The 16,302-nt window shown below is 44.0% G+C and overlaps 1 long non-coding RNA gene across 2 annotated transcripts in view; it reads left to right on the top strand.

Annotated features, from left to right (window-relative positions):
- LOC140203136 (uncharacterized) overlaps nucleotides 1-16,302 on the top strand; it is a 92,258-nt gene that overhangs the window by 37,831 nt on the left and 38,125 nt on the right. The window contains exon 4 of one of the 2 annotated variants that reach the window (XR_011887293.1): nucleotides 11,124-11,270. The exons of the other annotated variant lie outside the window; for it this stretch is intronic. This is a non-coding gene — a long non-coding RNA (uncharacterized lncRNA). Of the gene's footprint in view, nucleotides 1-11,123; nucleotides 11,271-16,302 lie in introns of those variants that run through there. 2 annotated transcript variants of the gene reach the window in all.

Raw genomic sequence — 16,302 nt, 5'->3', positions numbered from 1 at the left:
AAGTTGAGTTTATATCCCTCCATAGATGCTGCCTGACTTAAGCACAAGAGATTCTGTGGATGCTGGAAATCCAGAGGAACACACACAAAATGCTGGAGGAACTCAGCAGGCCAGGCAGCGTCTATGGGAAGGAATAAGCAATCGACGTTTCGGCCAAATCCTTTCATCACGACTGGTCCTTTTGGGCACATGTCAACCTGAATCAGTCCTGATGAAGGGTCTCGGCTTGAAACGCCAACTGTTTATTCCTTTCCATAGATGCTCAGCCTGACCTGCTGGGTTCCTCTTGCATTTTGTGTGTGTTGCTTTGGATTTCCAGCATCTGCAGAATCCCTTGTGTCTCCATGAAAATCCCTGGGACTCTCTAGTCAGAATAAGGTGCTTTATAAATGTAAGTTCCTTTTGTGGTGAAATACATCATCATATTATAGTGGAAATATAATGGAAAATCTCCTGACCTCAGACTCTGTGAACACATATATTTTCATATATAGCTCTCCCAAAGTCTACTCTAGATATATTTCCCCTTAAGGAAATGACATCAGTCATTAAATGAGCTTCGTAGTCGTGACTACAGCAGTGTGTATGTGCTGCATAAAGTCAGAACGCCTATTGGTCCCAGGCTTTGTGAAAAAAAATCAACCATGGATTGATAATTAAACTACCTGTAATTAATTATTTAAGTCATCCCTGTGTAAATAGGCATTCAGTCAGTATCTCTGGAAAATCTGATTCCCACAAAGGATGCAAAAATAGAAAACAAATCTTTAAGAACCTGGATTAAAAGTGAATTGCATAGCAGGTTCAGCTAGCATTTGTAAAAGAATAGATTTGAAAAGAAATGAAAGACTGTGCTTAGTCAAGAAATTGAGGGTACATTATATATGGTAAGCATGTGGCAAAGAGCAAAAGCGATAGAAAAGAGAAGGAAAAATGCTGCAGCCATTGGAAATCTTAAAGCAAAATGGAAAATGCAGTTCTGGCTGTATATAGGGAGAGAGAAAAGCACAGTTAATGGCATAAAAGCTAGTCAGCAGAGAGGAGAGTGCAGAAATGTGTTGTGGGCCCTCACTTACACACACTTCCGTTTTCTGAAGCTCCTGCAGTCCCATGGTACAAGTGCCATGTAGGCCTACCAGCACTCTCGGCCTAATCCAAGGTATGCCTCCAAACATTTGAACAGGCAAGGAAGATGGTGGGGGTGGGTGGAAGGAAGAGGAAAAAAATCACCTAAATGCGGATAAATTTTAAACTTCCGAAGGAGAACTGCAGGATCATTACAGTGCAGAGAAAATTTACAAGGATGCTCCCAGGACTTGAGCACCTGAGTTTTAGGAAGATATTGAATAGGTTTGGACTTATTTCCTAGAGTGCAGGAGAATGAAGGGAGATTTGATAGAGGCGTACAAAGTTATGAGGGTATACACGTCATCTCTGAAACTTCATCCCTGTAGCTGACCAGCTTCTTGACAAAACTCAGGTGAAGTACCCTAACTGTCTCTGCACGACATCCATTTAATAGTCTTTCACGCTCTCCTTGTTCTGTTGATAATTACTGAGTCTGTTCACACGTTCACATATATTTCAGTTTGATTATTGATGTTTGCACTAATTGTTAACTGCGCATGGCTGTTTGCACTGTTGTCTTGTAAGTTGTTGGTTACTATTGTGTTGTCTGTTATGATACTGTCCTGTGTTTTATGCTTAGCACTGAATCACAATCAATCCTGGTATGTTTCACACACTGGCAATAAAGTGACTCTGATTCTGAACCATCTGGTCTCCCATGGGTAACACTTAAAGGGGTGTCTGATGCCCTGGACAGCAGTAATCCCTTCAGCACCATCTTGAAACCATTTGGATGGTCATTCATATCATTGCCAGTTTTGTGGCCTTGCTGCATTGCCAAAGGCAAAAGAAATTAAAATAATTCAGCTGCTGTTGCTCAGCGTCAGGTCTGAACAGCATCATCTGGTTCCGAGTACTCAGACACATCTGTACAACTCGAGGGTTTGACTGAATAATGGAAGATACACATGAACAGCTTTCAACTGGTTGAATCAATGGGTTATATAATATGTATTGTATGATTAATACAGCTGCTCTTTGGGACCTCTCTGATGTCAATATGTTGATAACTACAGAGTCAGTAAGTTCCTTCACTTATAAGCAAATAAATAGAGGTTAAAATATAATAAAACATAAGGTGATAACAGTAAAAAAAACAGCATTGTCTAGTACAAAAATTGCACAAAATGCCACACACATTTTCACTCACTTCACGTTAGATGTAAAATTGGTACTTCAACAACTCAGAAATCCTTTTAAACTGCAATCAGCTGTCTCCTAAAATAACTTAATTGATTTTTATGGAATCTGTGGAATTTCACAGCACAAGGCCGAGGAGGTGGCAGGTGGGGTTTAATAATTGATCGCTATCACCCCTTCAATTCTGCTGCTAACTGTAATATTCAGCAATTCAGCATGCATACAGGCCTTCTGGTTCAATCAGTCAATACAACAGGGATACAGGCCTTTGAAGCTCCTTCAATTACTCCAAAAGACTGAGGTTTGGTAAAATACTGAAAGGCTTTTATTCGCTGTACAATACGACCTCCACAGTGAGTGTCTGCCCCAGGACTGAGGGGGAGGGGCAAGGCGAACACCTTTATACAGGACTCTGTGGGAGGAGCCACAGGGGCAGTCAGCAGAGGGGTGTGTCCAGGCAGGTAACCAAGTTACAACATATATACATGGTTTACCACAGCCTTCTGGTTCAATCAGTCAATACAACAGGGATACAGGCCTTCCAATCCAACCGGTCAATAGAACATGGATACAGGCCTTCTGGACCAACCAGCCCACGCTAATCACAATGCAGACATCCCCCTCTCCCAGAAATTCCGGGAGTCTCCCGCATATTAATAGTGACTCCTTGATGCCCGCAAATTATATACAACATCACGAAAATCAATTTTTTTGAGAGCGAGAGAGAGAAAGCAAGAGCGACCACGAGAGAGAGCGAGAGAGCAAGCAAGCGACCACGGGAGAGAGAGAGAGAGAGAGCGTGCGTGTGCCATGGCAGAGTGTCCCAAAAAAAAATAAAAAGTACGTCACCCCAGACTACCCTAAAGTGTACCCCTGCCTAATAGGGGTCAAAAATAATGACAGTGTTGCTCGCTGCGCTGTTTGCAACAGTGACTTTTCTATTGCCCAAGGTGGGTTAAAATGTAAAAGACATGTTGAGGTGAGTTTAACAGGTGTCATTCGTTCATTAGCATAGCTAACGTTATTTAAACTAGCTGGCTAGCTGCTAAGGAGCTACTCTATTGCAGACATCCGACCTCTCCCGGAAGTTCCGGGAGTCTCCCGCAAATTGATGGTGCTACCTCCCAGAAATGAGTTTTTGCAGGGTGGGATGTCTGCCACAATGCCCAAACAGTTATTCCCTGCGTTCGGCCCATTTCTCTCAAAGCCTCATCCCAGCATGCACCTATCCAAAGGCTTCCTAAGTGATACTACTTTTGCTGCCTGAACCACTTCCTCAGGCAGCTCATTCCCTATACTCACCACCCTCTGTGTGAAGAAATTGTCTATCAGGTCCTTTTTAAATCTTTCCCTTCTCACCCTACAGTTATGCCTCATCGTTTTGAACCTTGGGGAACGATTGTTACCAATCACCTCATCTATGCCCCTCATAATATTAAGCACTTTAATAATGTCAACCCCAGGAATAAAGACCTAACCCGGCCAACCTCTCCCTATAATCCAGACCCTCTCGTATTGGCAACGTCCTTGCAGATCTTTTCTGTGCTGTGTCCAGTTTAACCACATCTTTCCTATAACAGGCTACGGACTTTTAGATGGAGTTACGGCTGAATCTGGCCAACCAGTCATGAGTGTGTGGCAGGGGTTCTCTACCTGGGGCTCATGGACCTCCTGGTGAATGGTAGGGGTCCATGGCATAAAAAGGGCTGGGAACTCCTGGGGTCTGGGGACTAGAGTGGGGGGGGGGTGCTAAAGACACAGCTTGTGGGGCACCAGTGTTGAGAATAATTGTGGCAGAGCTGCCATTGCCTGCCTTTACTGATTGCAGTCGATTGGTCAGGAAGTCCAGGATTCAGTTGCAAAGGGAGTTGTTGAGTCCCAGGTTGAGGAGTTTGGAGATTGTTTGTTTGGAGTTATGGTATTAAAGGCTGAGGTACAGTCAATAGACAATAGTCTGCATAGGTGCTTTACTGTCCAGATGTTTCTGAGATGAGTACAGGGCCAGGGAGAAAGCATCTGACAGAGGCTGTTTCGATGGGAGGTGAACTTGCAGTGGTGGAGGGTGTCAGCAAGGCTGCAGTTAGTGCCATGACTTTCCTCCAGAATCACATCGAGATGGTGGATGTAAGAGTCACCGGCCAGTAGTCACTAAAGCATGTTACCTTGTTTTTCTTAGGTACTGAGATGACATTAGTGGGCCTTTTAAAGCAGGTGGGAACCTCAGATTGAAACAGGAAGAGGTTAAAAATATCTGCAAATACTCCTGCCAGCTAATCTGCACAGGATCTAAAGAGACAGCCAGGGACACCATCCAAGCCAGATGCTTGTTGCCGGTTCACCCCCTGAAAGACTGATCTTATGTTTCAACGATTTCTCTGGATCCAGGTGCAGCGGAGGCCATGAGACGGGGCGGTGACATTCCACTCCCCTTCCCTTCAGGTCATGCAGTGAATGTGATAAGATTCAGACTCAGGTTCAAATTCATTTAATTAAAATGAATTTAATTAAATCACATCGTACATTGAAACACACAGTGAAATGCATTGTTTGTGTTAACAACCCACACAACTAAAATGTGCTGGGGACACCGGCAAGTGTCGTCACACATTCCAGTGCCAACATAGCTTGCCTACAATGTTCACAGAACAACACAAACAGCAACAACAGAGCAACAGGAACAAAACAACAACAAAACAAACCCCGATCCTCTGTGCACCCACCTACACACACCAACAGGCAGAACTCCAAACCCGCAACAGGCTGTCTCTGACTTGCAGGCATTGGGCCTTCCATGTCCCCAGCAGATTTGCAGGCCCAAGGCCTTGGCTGTCGGGCCTCAACTTCCAGACTTGCGATCGACCTACGGGCTTTGATCTTCGGTACCGATCCAGGACCCGGAGCCCCAGTCTCACTGAGACACGTACCTAGGGGGTCACCGTCGCACCTACGTCCTGTCAGCGATGCTATCTGATTTTCTTTTTGTAGCTGTGATTGATGAAGGCCAGCATGGGAAATGCTATTTTTACCACCATGTCTGCTTGTGATGCTGCTTTCAATGAACTATGCTAAAGGTAGAAGCACACGAATGTGGAGTCAACCTTTATTCTCAGTCACCGAGCTGACATTAGCACCCTAAATCACAGATCAGTTTACGCACCTTGGAGAGCATTGCTTGTTATTGTCGAGGATTCCTACCACCCATCTCACAATCTCTTTGACCCACTAACGCCAGGAAGGAGGTACTGGAGCATGAAGACGAAGACTGGGACAGCCAGACTGGGCAACAGCTTCTTCCCTCAGGCTGTGAGACTAATGACTACCCTGCCACCACCGAGGTCTCATCACCAGGACAGTGAGCTGTTTACTGTACTGTTGACTGATTACTCTTCACTGTTCACCTGTGCTGTGCAGAGCATGATGTTTTAATTATATTTGTTTTAACTTATCTGTGGTAATATTTTGCTTTATGTTCTATGTGTGATATATGTTCTGTAGTGACTATACCGTGGTCAGGGTGGGCATTGTTTCATTTGGTTTTGTATATAGTACTGTACAAGAGTCTCAGGCACATGTACATAGCTAGGGTGCCTAGGATTTTTGCACAATACTGTAGTAATTTTATGTGTTGCAACGTACGGCTGCTGCTGCAGAAAAAACAAATTTCATGACAGACAAGAGAAAAACTTCAGATGCTGGAAATCCAGGCAACACACGCAAGTTCTGGAGGAACTCAGCAGGCCAGGCAGCATCCATGGAAAAAAGGTACAGTCGACGTTTCAGGCTGAGACCCTTCGGCAGGACCCCTTTCATGACATACGTGAGTGACATATGGATCAGAAGTGGAGAGAGAGAGAGCAGTTTCAAGTTCCTGGGTGTCAAGATGTCTGAGGACTTAACCTGGTCAATGCAGTCATAAAGAAGGCAAGAGAGTGACTATACTTCATCAGGAGTCAGAAGAGATTTAGTATGTCAACAAACACACTCAAAAATTTCTATAGATGTACTGTGGAGAGCATTCTGAGAGGCTGCATCACTGTCTGGTACGGTGGGGGGGGGGTGCTACTGCACAGGCTGAAAGAAGCTGCAAAAGGTTGTAAATCTAGTCAGCTCCATCTTGGGTACTAGCCTACAAAGTACCCAGGACATTTTAAGGAGTGGTGTCTCAGAAAGGCAGCGTCCATTATTAAGGACCTCCAGCACCCACAGCATGCCCCTTTTCTCATGGTTACCGTCAGGTAGGAGGTACAGAAGCCTGAAGGCACACACTCAGCGATTCAGGAACAGCTTCTTCCCCTCTGCCATCCAATTCCTAAATGGACTGAACCTTGGACACTACCTCACCTTTTTAATATATATTATTTCTGTTTTATGCACAATCTTTAATCTATTCAATATATGTATGGTTTAATTGATTCATTTATTATTATTATTATTTTATTTTTTTCTTCTATATTATGTATTGCATTGAACTGCTGCTGGTAAGTTAACAAATTTCATGGCACATGCCGATGATAATAAACCTGATTCTGATGATAAACCTGATTCTGATATGGGTCTGTATTGTGGACTGAGAGTGGGAAGGGGGCAGGGAGAGGGGGTTAGGAAAGGCTTAGGAGAAGGGAGGAGGCGGGAAGCACCAGATAGACATTCTGTAATGATCAATTAACCAATTGTTTGGGACCAAATAACCTCACCTGGTGTGTCAGGGGTGGGTGTGTCTGCATCTGCATCATCGCCTACCTCTGGCACTCCTTCCCTACCATCTGCCCCACACCCCTCCCACAGCACTCCATCCTTCTAATTCCCAAAATCTTTGCTCCTGCTAGATTTTCAAACTCACTCTCTCCTCCATGTTTACAAATACAGTACTGTGCAAAAGTCTTAGGCACCCTAGCTACCTATATCCTGTATATGTGCCTAAGATTTTTGCACAGCATTGTATGTACAGTCAAATGACAATAAACGTGATCTTGAACTTTAACCTGGTATATTATTGTACATGTACTGAGATATGTTTAAAAGCTTTTGTGTGCATGCCACTTTTAAGTATTTCAAGATAGTACAGAAGAATGAAAAACAGAATAAAGATTAAACACAAGAAATTCAGCAGATCTGGAATCCCAGATTAACACACACAAAATGCTGGAGGAACTCAGCAGGTTGGGCAGCATCTATGGAGGGCAATAAACAGTCAACATTTCGTGCCAAGGCTCTTCATCAGGACTGGAATGGAAACAGGAAGAAGCCAGAGAAGAAGGTGGAAGGATGGGAGGTGTATGAGCTAGAAGGTGAAAGGGGAAGCTGGGTGTGGGGGAGGGTAGGTGGATGGAGAAGTGGGGGATGAAGTGAGAAGCTGGAAAGTGATAGGTGGAATAGGTAAAGGGCCGAGCGAGGAGGAGAATGGACAGGAAATGAGGAGAGGCACCAAAGGGAGATGATAGGCAGATGAGGAGAGGAGAAGGGGTAAGAGGGGAGCCAGAGTGGGGAACGGAAAAAGAGAGAAGGGATGCAGGAAATTGTGTTGCAGTTACCGAGAAAGACTTTATGAAAACAACACAGGAGAATCGAAGGGATGTGTACTTATTCCCCCCCTGCTCTACACACTGTGGATGTGTGTGTCCCCACCAAAATGTTCAGGGTTTTTCCCAAACAGAAGCCTTGGATGAACAATGAAATCCAGAGCCCGCTGAGAGCCACATCAGAGGCATTCAAGCCTGGAGATCAAGAATGCTACAAGAGGTGCAGGTATGATCTCCGGAAAGCCATCTCAAGGGCGAAGTGGAGATTCCGGACTAGATTGGAATTAATGATGGGTGCTCGACAGCTGTGGCAGAGTTTGAACGCCATAACCTCCTACAAACTTAAACCTTGCAAGATAGGGGACAGCAGAGCTTCGCTTCCAGATGAGCTCAATGTCTTCTATGCTCACTTTGATCACCAGAACAGGGAGAAACCATCATACATGCCCATGTCTCCCGATGATCCTTGGGTTTCAGTATTTGAAGATGACCTGTGGGTTGTGTTCAAGAGAATGAATCCAAGAAAAGCATCTGGTCTGGATGGAGCCCGTGGTTGAGTACTGAAGAGGTGTGCTGACCAACTGGCTGGTGTGTTCACAGATATCTTCAATCTCTCGCTACGGCAGTGTGTGGTAGCCATCTGCCTCAAGCAGATTTCAATCGTACCGGAGCCCAAGAGCGTGGTAACCTGTCTAAATGACTATCGCCCAGGGGCACTCGCATCCACAGTGATGAAGTGGTTTGAGAAGCTCTTGGTGAAGCATATCAGCTCCTGCCTGAATGATGACTTGGACCCGCTCCAATTTGCCTACCAAAGCAACAGGTTAACAGCAGGTACTACCTCGCTGGCTCTTCACACAACCCTGGAACATCTGGACAGCAAAGATGCACTATTATCCCCTCAAAGCTAATCAGTGAACTCCAATACCCCCTTGTGCAATTGGATCCTGGATTTCCTCACTTGCAAACCCCTGTCAGTTCAGATTGGCAACAACATCTCCTGCACAATTTCCATCAACACAGGAGTACTTAAGGGATGTGTACTTAGCCCCTGGTCTCCTCGCTTTACAACTTTGACGGTGTGGCTATGTACAGCTCCAACATCATATATAAGTTTGGTGACGACACCACTGTTGTGGGTTGTATCAAAGGTGGTGAAAAATCAGCATATAGGAGGGAGATGGAGAATTTAGCTGAGTGCTGCAATAACAAAAATCTCTCACTTAACACCATAAAACCAAAGAACTTCAGGTGAGGGAAATCAGAGGGCCATGAACCAGTAATCATCGGAGGATCAGAGATGGAAAGGGTCAGTAACTTTAAATTCCTGAGTGTCATCATCTCAGACACTCAAATAAATATAATTGTGAAGTAATCACGACAGTGCCCCTATTTCCTCAGGAGTCTGTGGAGATTCAGCATGTCATCGAAAACCTTGGCAAACTTCTATAGATGTGTGGTGGAAAGTGTGCTGGCTGGCTGCATTACAGCCTGGTATGGGAACACCAATGCCTTTGAGTGGAAAATCCTACAAAACACAGTAGATTCGGCCCAGTACATCACAGGTAAAACCCTCCCAGCCATTGAGCACATCTACATGAAACGTTGCCATAAGAAAGCAGCATCCATCATTATCCTCCCTACCCAGTCCATGCTCTTTTCTCACTGCTGCAATCAGGTAGAAAGTACAAGTGCCTCAGGAATCACACCACCAGGCTCAAGAACAGTTACTACCCCTCAACCATCAGGCTGTTGAACAAAAGGGGATAATGACACTCATTTAAGGACTCTTTTACCTTGTTATTTCAGACTCGTTATTTATTGCTATTTATTTATATCTGCATTTGCACAGTTGGTTGTCCATTGATCCTATTTACAGTAACTGTTCTATAGATTTGCTAAATATGCCCACAGAAAAATAATCTCAGAGTTGTATGTGGTGACATGTGTGTACTCTGATAATAAATTTGACTTTGACTTTGAGAAAGTGCAGAGCATGTAGATAGGAAATATGCAAGGACCATGGTAAGGCAGATTGAGAGCAAGGGCTCGCCTTTAGTGTATAAGAGGTCTGTTTAGGTGCAGTACAGTTCAAACTGATGTCTTCCAGTGATCCTTGCCACAGGGATTTTCCTCACTATTTTTCTGGGTATGTTGAATCATGGATGGAAATCAACTTCTTCAGCATGAGTTAGCAACTCCATCACTAAACACTCAGTGGCCACTTCATCAGTTAGCTCCCGTACCTAATAAAGTGGCCACTGAGTATATGTTCATGGTGTTCTGCTGCTGTAGCTTATCCACTTCAGGGTTCAATGTGATGTGTGTTCAGAGATGCTCTTCTGCACACCACTGTTGTAATGCGAGTTACTGTCACCTTCCTGTCAGCTTGAACCAGTCTGGCCATTCTCCTCTGACCTCTCATTAACAAGGCATTTTTGCCCACAGAACCACCACTCACTGGATGTTTTTTTTAATTCTTTCACATTATTCTCTGCAAACTTTGGAGACTGTTGTGTGTGAAAATCCCAGGAAATCAGCAGTTTCTGAGATACTCAAACTACCCTGTCTGGCACTAACAATCATTCCACCATCAAAGTTATTTAGATCACATTTCTTCCCCATTTTGATGTTTGGTCTGAAGAACAACGGAACCCCCTGACTACGTCTGCATGTTTTTATGCATTGAGTTGCTGCCACATGATTAGCTGATTAGATCTTTGCATTAACGAGCAGGTGGACAGGAGGTAGCGAATAAAGTGGTCACGGAGTGTAATATCATGCAAACATCTGAATGATGGTGGACTTTAACCTCTGTTTGGCTCTCAGTCCCTACATCTCAACCGTCCACTGCTGACGGACAGAATATTGTTTTAGATCAGTTGGATTGGAGACCAAATTTAATTTGTTCCATCAGACACAAACTAAGTTTTGATACCAAAGTGACAATGCCCCATGATCATTCATTGTTTTCTAAAGTGCAGAATGAAACAAAGTGACAGGTGCCCCTTTAACAATGAAGAGTCTGATTTCACAGTTGTTATTTAATTTTCGTCTGAAGGCAAAAGCTTTGAACAGCTCGGCTGTCACAGTTTAGTGCAACTGTTTTGTGCCTGAGGCTGCTGTAAAATAACACTAAGCACTCCAGATCACAATCTCTCCTCATTCTTACTGACCTCGCAAACAATCTGCTTACTCCATTTTTATTTTCTTGGAGAGAGTTAGGTTGAGATCTGCAAAGCCATTTTCACTTGCATAAAAAGGAAACTAAGAAACAGGGATCTTAATTTATTTGATGAAGGGTCTGAAATACTTACTGTTTATTCCTCTCCATAGATGCCGCCTGATGTGCTGAGTTCCTCCTGCATTTTGTGTGTGTTACGTAAGAACAGGGAGTTGACAATGCCATGTTAGCTCAGGAATACAGCAGAACCCCTGGAGACGAGACTCTATCCTTCTCAACACCATAACTCTTTTCCCCACCACATAAATCACCAACACAAATGCTGAGTAACTCCAAACTTCGATGTATTGAGGACTTATTGGTGGACACTGTCCAAAACTACATGTGCAAAACAGAAGCAAAATGCTAGAATTCTGGAGCACAAACCAGAAACGCTAGAAATATTCAACATGCTTGGAGAGAAAGCAAAATAAAACAGCTTGACTTTCTGCTAATTTATTACAATATATTCATAGCACACAGTAGTAACACAACCTTGAGTGAAATTCCTCCTGTGGGTAATTTTCCTGAAAAGTTGGCAAGGGGCGATTTTATCTTTAGCCGCGTAGGTTCTGTGTTTTCAATAGCCATTGTGGGTCTCATGCCAAGATAACTATTTATATCATTCTAAGTTAATAAATACTGTAAAGGAGATGGTTTCAGAATAGCATTGATCAAAGTGAAGACTTTAATAATACTCCATTCTTCTAGCAAGCAGCAATGTGATCTTTAACTCCCTTAAGGATGTGATCAATAAATATTGAGCTACCAATGTCTTCTGCATCCCAGGAACTAATAAAAGATATGCAATTCAATTTGAGATTAATGATAATGCCCCCTGGGCAAAAATGTAAATGTTTCCAATACCTAGATGTTGACTGCTGGAAGAAGGGTTCTAAAGGTTCGAAGGTTCATTTTATTGTCAAAGTATGCGTGTGCAATACAACTCTGATATTCATCTTCTCCAGATAGCCATGAAAGACTTTCTTTGTTGAAAGAAAAGACATTAACATCCCCCCCCCCACTGGCATGAAAAAGTAAAAGAAGCAAAACTCTCAAAGCCCAAAACCCCGCACCCCCTCCCTTGCAGAAAAAGACAGTGACTATAGTATCAAATCTTCGATGCCCTCATTTGCAGAAAAGAACAGCAACGTTAGCATCAAACCCACCACCCCCCCACACACACACACAGAAAAAAATAACAGATCACCCACCATTCAGCCACAAGAAAGAAAACACCAAAAAACTGAAGGAGACCGACAGAAAGTACCGTCCAATAATCACAAAACTCTCAGAATATCAATAATATCTTCTTCACTTAGCTAGGAGACTGGTCACCTAATTGTTGTCTGTAGGATCTTCCTCCGCCATGTCAGACTGTCATACTGGATGTCATGTTTGATGTTGTAATAACTACCTTAACTACAAAACTGCTCACTTAGACTGATCTTGTGTCTCAATGACGCTTGCGGATTCAGATGCATTGAAAGCTGTCAGGATGGGTGGTAATGTTCCATTTGCTTTCTGCCCAAAACCTTCATAGCAAGTGTTAAGCTAATGGGGAAGGCCTGTACTGCTGTCAGTAATACTGCTCAGTTTTGGTTTGTAGCCCGGACTGAAGAAGGCCTTTCTCATCATCGTTTCTGTGAGTAACACCACTTTCAATGAACTATGCAAAAGGTAGAGAGATACTAAGGTGGAGTCAACTTTTGTCCATTATCATCTGTACGACTGTTCACCCGGATGTTAGCATAGGAACCTGTTCAACTGGGAGATCATTCACCCACATGTTGACTTCAAGAACTTCTCCAACCATAAGAAAAAGATGGGGAAAATGGAAATTAGTAGCAGTCAAGTTTGCATGATCAATCACCGATCATACCGCAACAATATAGATATTAATAGCTAATGGAGTCTCCAAGTTAAAGGCACTAATACTTCAGAGTTGGTAAACTAACTGACCAATTGTAAGTGTCATCCTAGAGTCCTTCGTTTGCATCATTATCTTTTCTCTGTACTGCAAATGGATTTGGCCACCTGCTGTGCAAAGGGATTCTAAGCTCTTCAAAGCCTTCTCAGGAAAGACCATTATTGTCTGCGTGTACTGCACACTCTCCTTGCCTGGACATCATCTTAACCCTTCCTTTGCTGCAACTTCCACAAAACTATATCTTCACTGGGCTGAATAGGCTCTTTCAGTCCAGTAAGGAACTGTGCTTGTATCAATCTTCTCAAGGGTGCATTGTGGAAATTGTGGATGAAAATGTGCCTCGTTGATCCCTTAGAGCAGGGATTCCCAACCTGTTTTATACCATGGACCCAGGGTAATTCCCTGGATGGCGGGACTGTCATATGTTGAAAGATTGGAGCGAATGGGCTTGTATACACTGGAATTTAGAAGGATGAGAGGGGATCTGATTGAAACATATAAGATTATTAAGGGACTGGACACGCTAGAGGCAGGAAACATGTTCCCGATGTTGGGGGAGTCCAGAACCAGAGGCCACAGTTTAAGAATAAGGGGTAGACAATTTAGAACGGAGTTGAGGAAAAACTTTTTCACACAGAAGGTTGTGGTTCTGTGGAATGCTCTGCCTCAGAAGGCAGTGGAGGCCAATTCTCTGGATTCTTTTTAAAAAGAGTTAGATAGAGCTCTTAAAGATAGCGGCGTGAAGGGATATGGGGAGGAGGCAGGAAAAGGGTACTGATTGTGGATGATCAGCCATGATCCCAGTGAATGGTGGTGCTGGTTTGAAGGGCTGAATGGCCTACTCCTGCACCTATTGTCTATTGTCTATTGATCCCTACCATTAACCATTAACCCCTACCGTTAATGGCTGTGGACTCCATTCCCAACCTTTTTATACCATGGACCGAGGAGTCCGTAGATCCAGGTTGGAAACGCCTGCCTTAAAGGAAGAAGAGTTCTTGTCTGATGTACTGCTGGTGAGGTGTGAGCCATAAGCAGAGAAATGTGTCTCCCTTGTTGCAATCTGTTTTTTTTTATCATGGTTATGAATTGCAATGCAATTTGCACCATAATTAGGAGCGACACGTTTTACAAAATGAATTGCAAAAATCACTTGAGAGCTCCTTGCATATTCCCACCCGGGAGCTGAGTGAACACGCATCAGTCGTCACTGAGGGGTTAGCAGTGGAGAGGGTGATCAGCTTCAAGTTCCTTGGGTGGCAGCGTCTTAGAGGATCTGTCCTGGGCCCAACACATTGATGGAACCACCACGACGGCACACATGCAGCCCTACTTTTTTAGGAGTTTGAGGAGTTCTGGCATGTCACTGAAGACTCTTGCTAAACTCTATAGATGTGCAGTGGATCTCATTTTGCACAGGATGGCAAGGGGCTGCAGAGGGATGTAGGTTCAGCCGGCTCCATTGTAGGCGCCATTGAGGAGATCTTCAAAAGGCGTCATGAGAAGAGGGCAGCCGTCGTCTTGCTACCCCTCTCCATTCCCCCCCTACCCCGCACCAACACACCTATCCTTGCCCAATGTTCGCAGCTCATCAATTCAAATCACTGCCTCTGCAAAGATGAGAAAATTTGCAGATGCTGGAAATCTAAAGCGACACACGCAACATTCTGGAGGAACTCAGCAGGCCAGGCTGCATCTGTAGAAAATGGTAAACAGTCGACGTTTCGGGCCGAGAACTAATGAAGGGTCCCCGGCCCGAAATGGCAACAGTTTACTCTTTTCCACACACGCTGCCTGGTCCGAAGAGTTCCTACAGCACTTTATGTGTGTGATTCTCTTCAAACAATCCGCTTTTGTCAGGATTACGACTGAAATCTTTATTTGTATTTGGGATTCTTTTCTGCTATTGTAGGTCCACAAAGCTGCAAGGTTAAAAATGATTCTAATTCCCATTCCAATACTCTCCTCATAAACTTAAAAGAAAATCAATTGAGTTGAAGTATTATGGAAGGAAAATTTTGGTAGTTTAAAAGACAAATATATTCAGAAGGTCCAGAAGGTTCAGAAGGAAGCAGCAGATCAATTGACTCGAAGAGAGAAACAGCTTCGCAAAGGTCCAGGAGAAGAGTTTAAAAAAAAAGAGCATTTTGTGGGGCTCGGCACATTAGCAGCAGATTAATCGATTCGAAGAGAGAGAGAGAGCTTCACACAGTTTGGGAGAAGAGTTTAAAAAAGGAGTGTTTCGTGGGATCGGTGCATTAATGGCGGACCAATCGATTCGAGGTTCAATAGTAGGAGAAAATAAAAGTAAAGCAGGGTGAAAGCAGAACGGCCATTGTGTGAGTGGACAGTGTAGAAGTGGGAACTTGAGGCTTTGGCGAGGAGACACAGGTAAGTAGCAGGGAAGGCTTTTGTAGTGGTTGGTTAAAGAATCATTAAATTACCGCTAATTAAATAAAGTAGGGAAGATGCAGGATCAGGTGATGTGCTGTAGCTGCGTGACGTGGGAGCTGGTGGACCCCATTTTGGTTCCTGGTGACCATGTCCGCAGCACTCAAGGAACTCAGGCTCAAAGCTGATGACCTGGAATTTGAGCTTCAAACACTGCAGCACATTAGGGAGGGGGAGAGTTACCTGGATTCTCTGTTTCAGGAGGTAGTCACACCCATTAGATTAGCTGCCTCAAATTCGGTCTGTCGTCAGGGACAAGAGGGTGTGACGGCGAGTGAGGCGGGTAGTGGGATCCAAGAGACAGTGCTGGAGGAACCTCAGCCCTCGAGTCTGTCCAGCAGGTCTGAGATTCTTGCTCCCTGTGTGGATGAGAGAGGGGGCTGTAGGAAGGATGAGCAACCTAACTGTGGCACTGTAGTTCAGGGAGCCATTCAAGAGGGGGGAGAGAAGAGAAATGTAGCGGTAATTGGGGATAGTATAGTCAGGGGAATAGACAAGAGTGGAGCGAAGAACAGTCAAGTGCAAAAGAGTAAAAGATTACAAGATTTGAAAAGCACAATGAGTGTAAGGACACTTTATTTGAAGGCCCATAGTATTTGAAACAAGGTCAATGAACTTGTGGCACAAATCAGTACAAAGAGGTATGATTTAATGGCCATTATAGAGACATGGTTGCAGGTTGGAGAGGATTGGCTAGTGAATATCCAAGGATATCAGGTAGGGAGGTGGGGTAGCGCTCTTATATTAAGATGAGATCAGGGCAATAGTGAGAGATGATATAAGATCTAAGGAGAAGAATGTTGAATCTGGGTAGAGATTAGGAATAATAAGGGGAAAAAAATCACTGGTGGGAGTTACTATTGGCCACCGAATGATAACATTACAGTGGCCCAGGCAATAAAAAGAAATAT

The sequence above is a fragment of the Mobula birostris genome, chromosome 9 (genome assembly GCF_030028105.1).
Source record: "Mobula birostris isolate sMobBir1 chromosome 9, sMobBir1.hap1, whole genome shotgun sequence".
Taxonomy (NCBI): domain Eukaryota; kingdom Metazoa; phylum Chordata; class Chondrichthyes; order Myliobatiformes; family Myliobatidae; genus Mobula; species Mobula birostris.
Note: the sequence above shows the minus strand (reverse complement) of the source record. Positions and strands in the feature narration are given on the sequence as shown.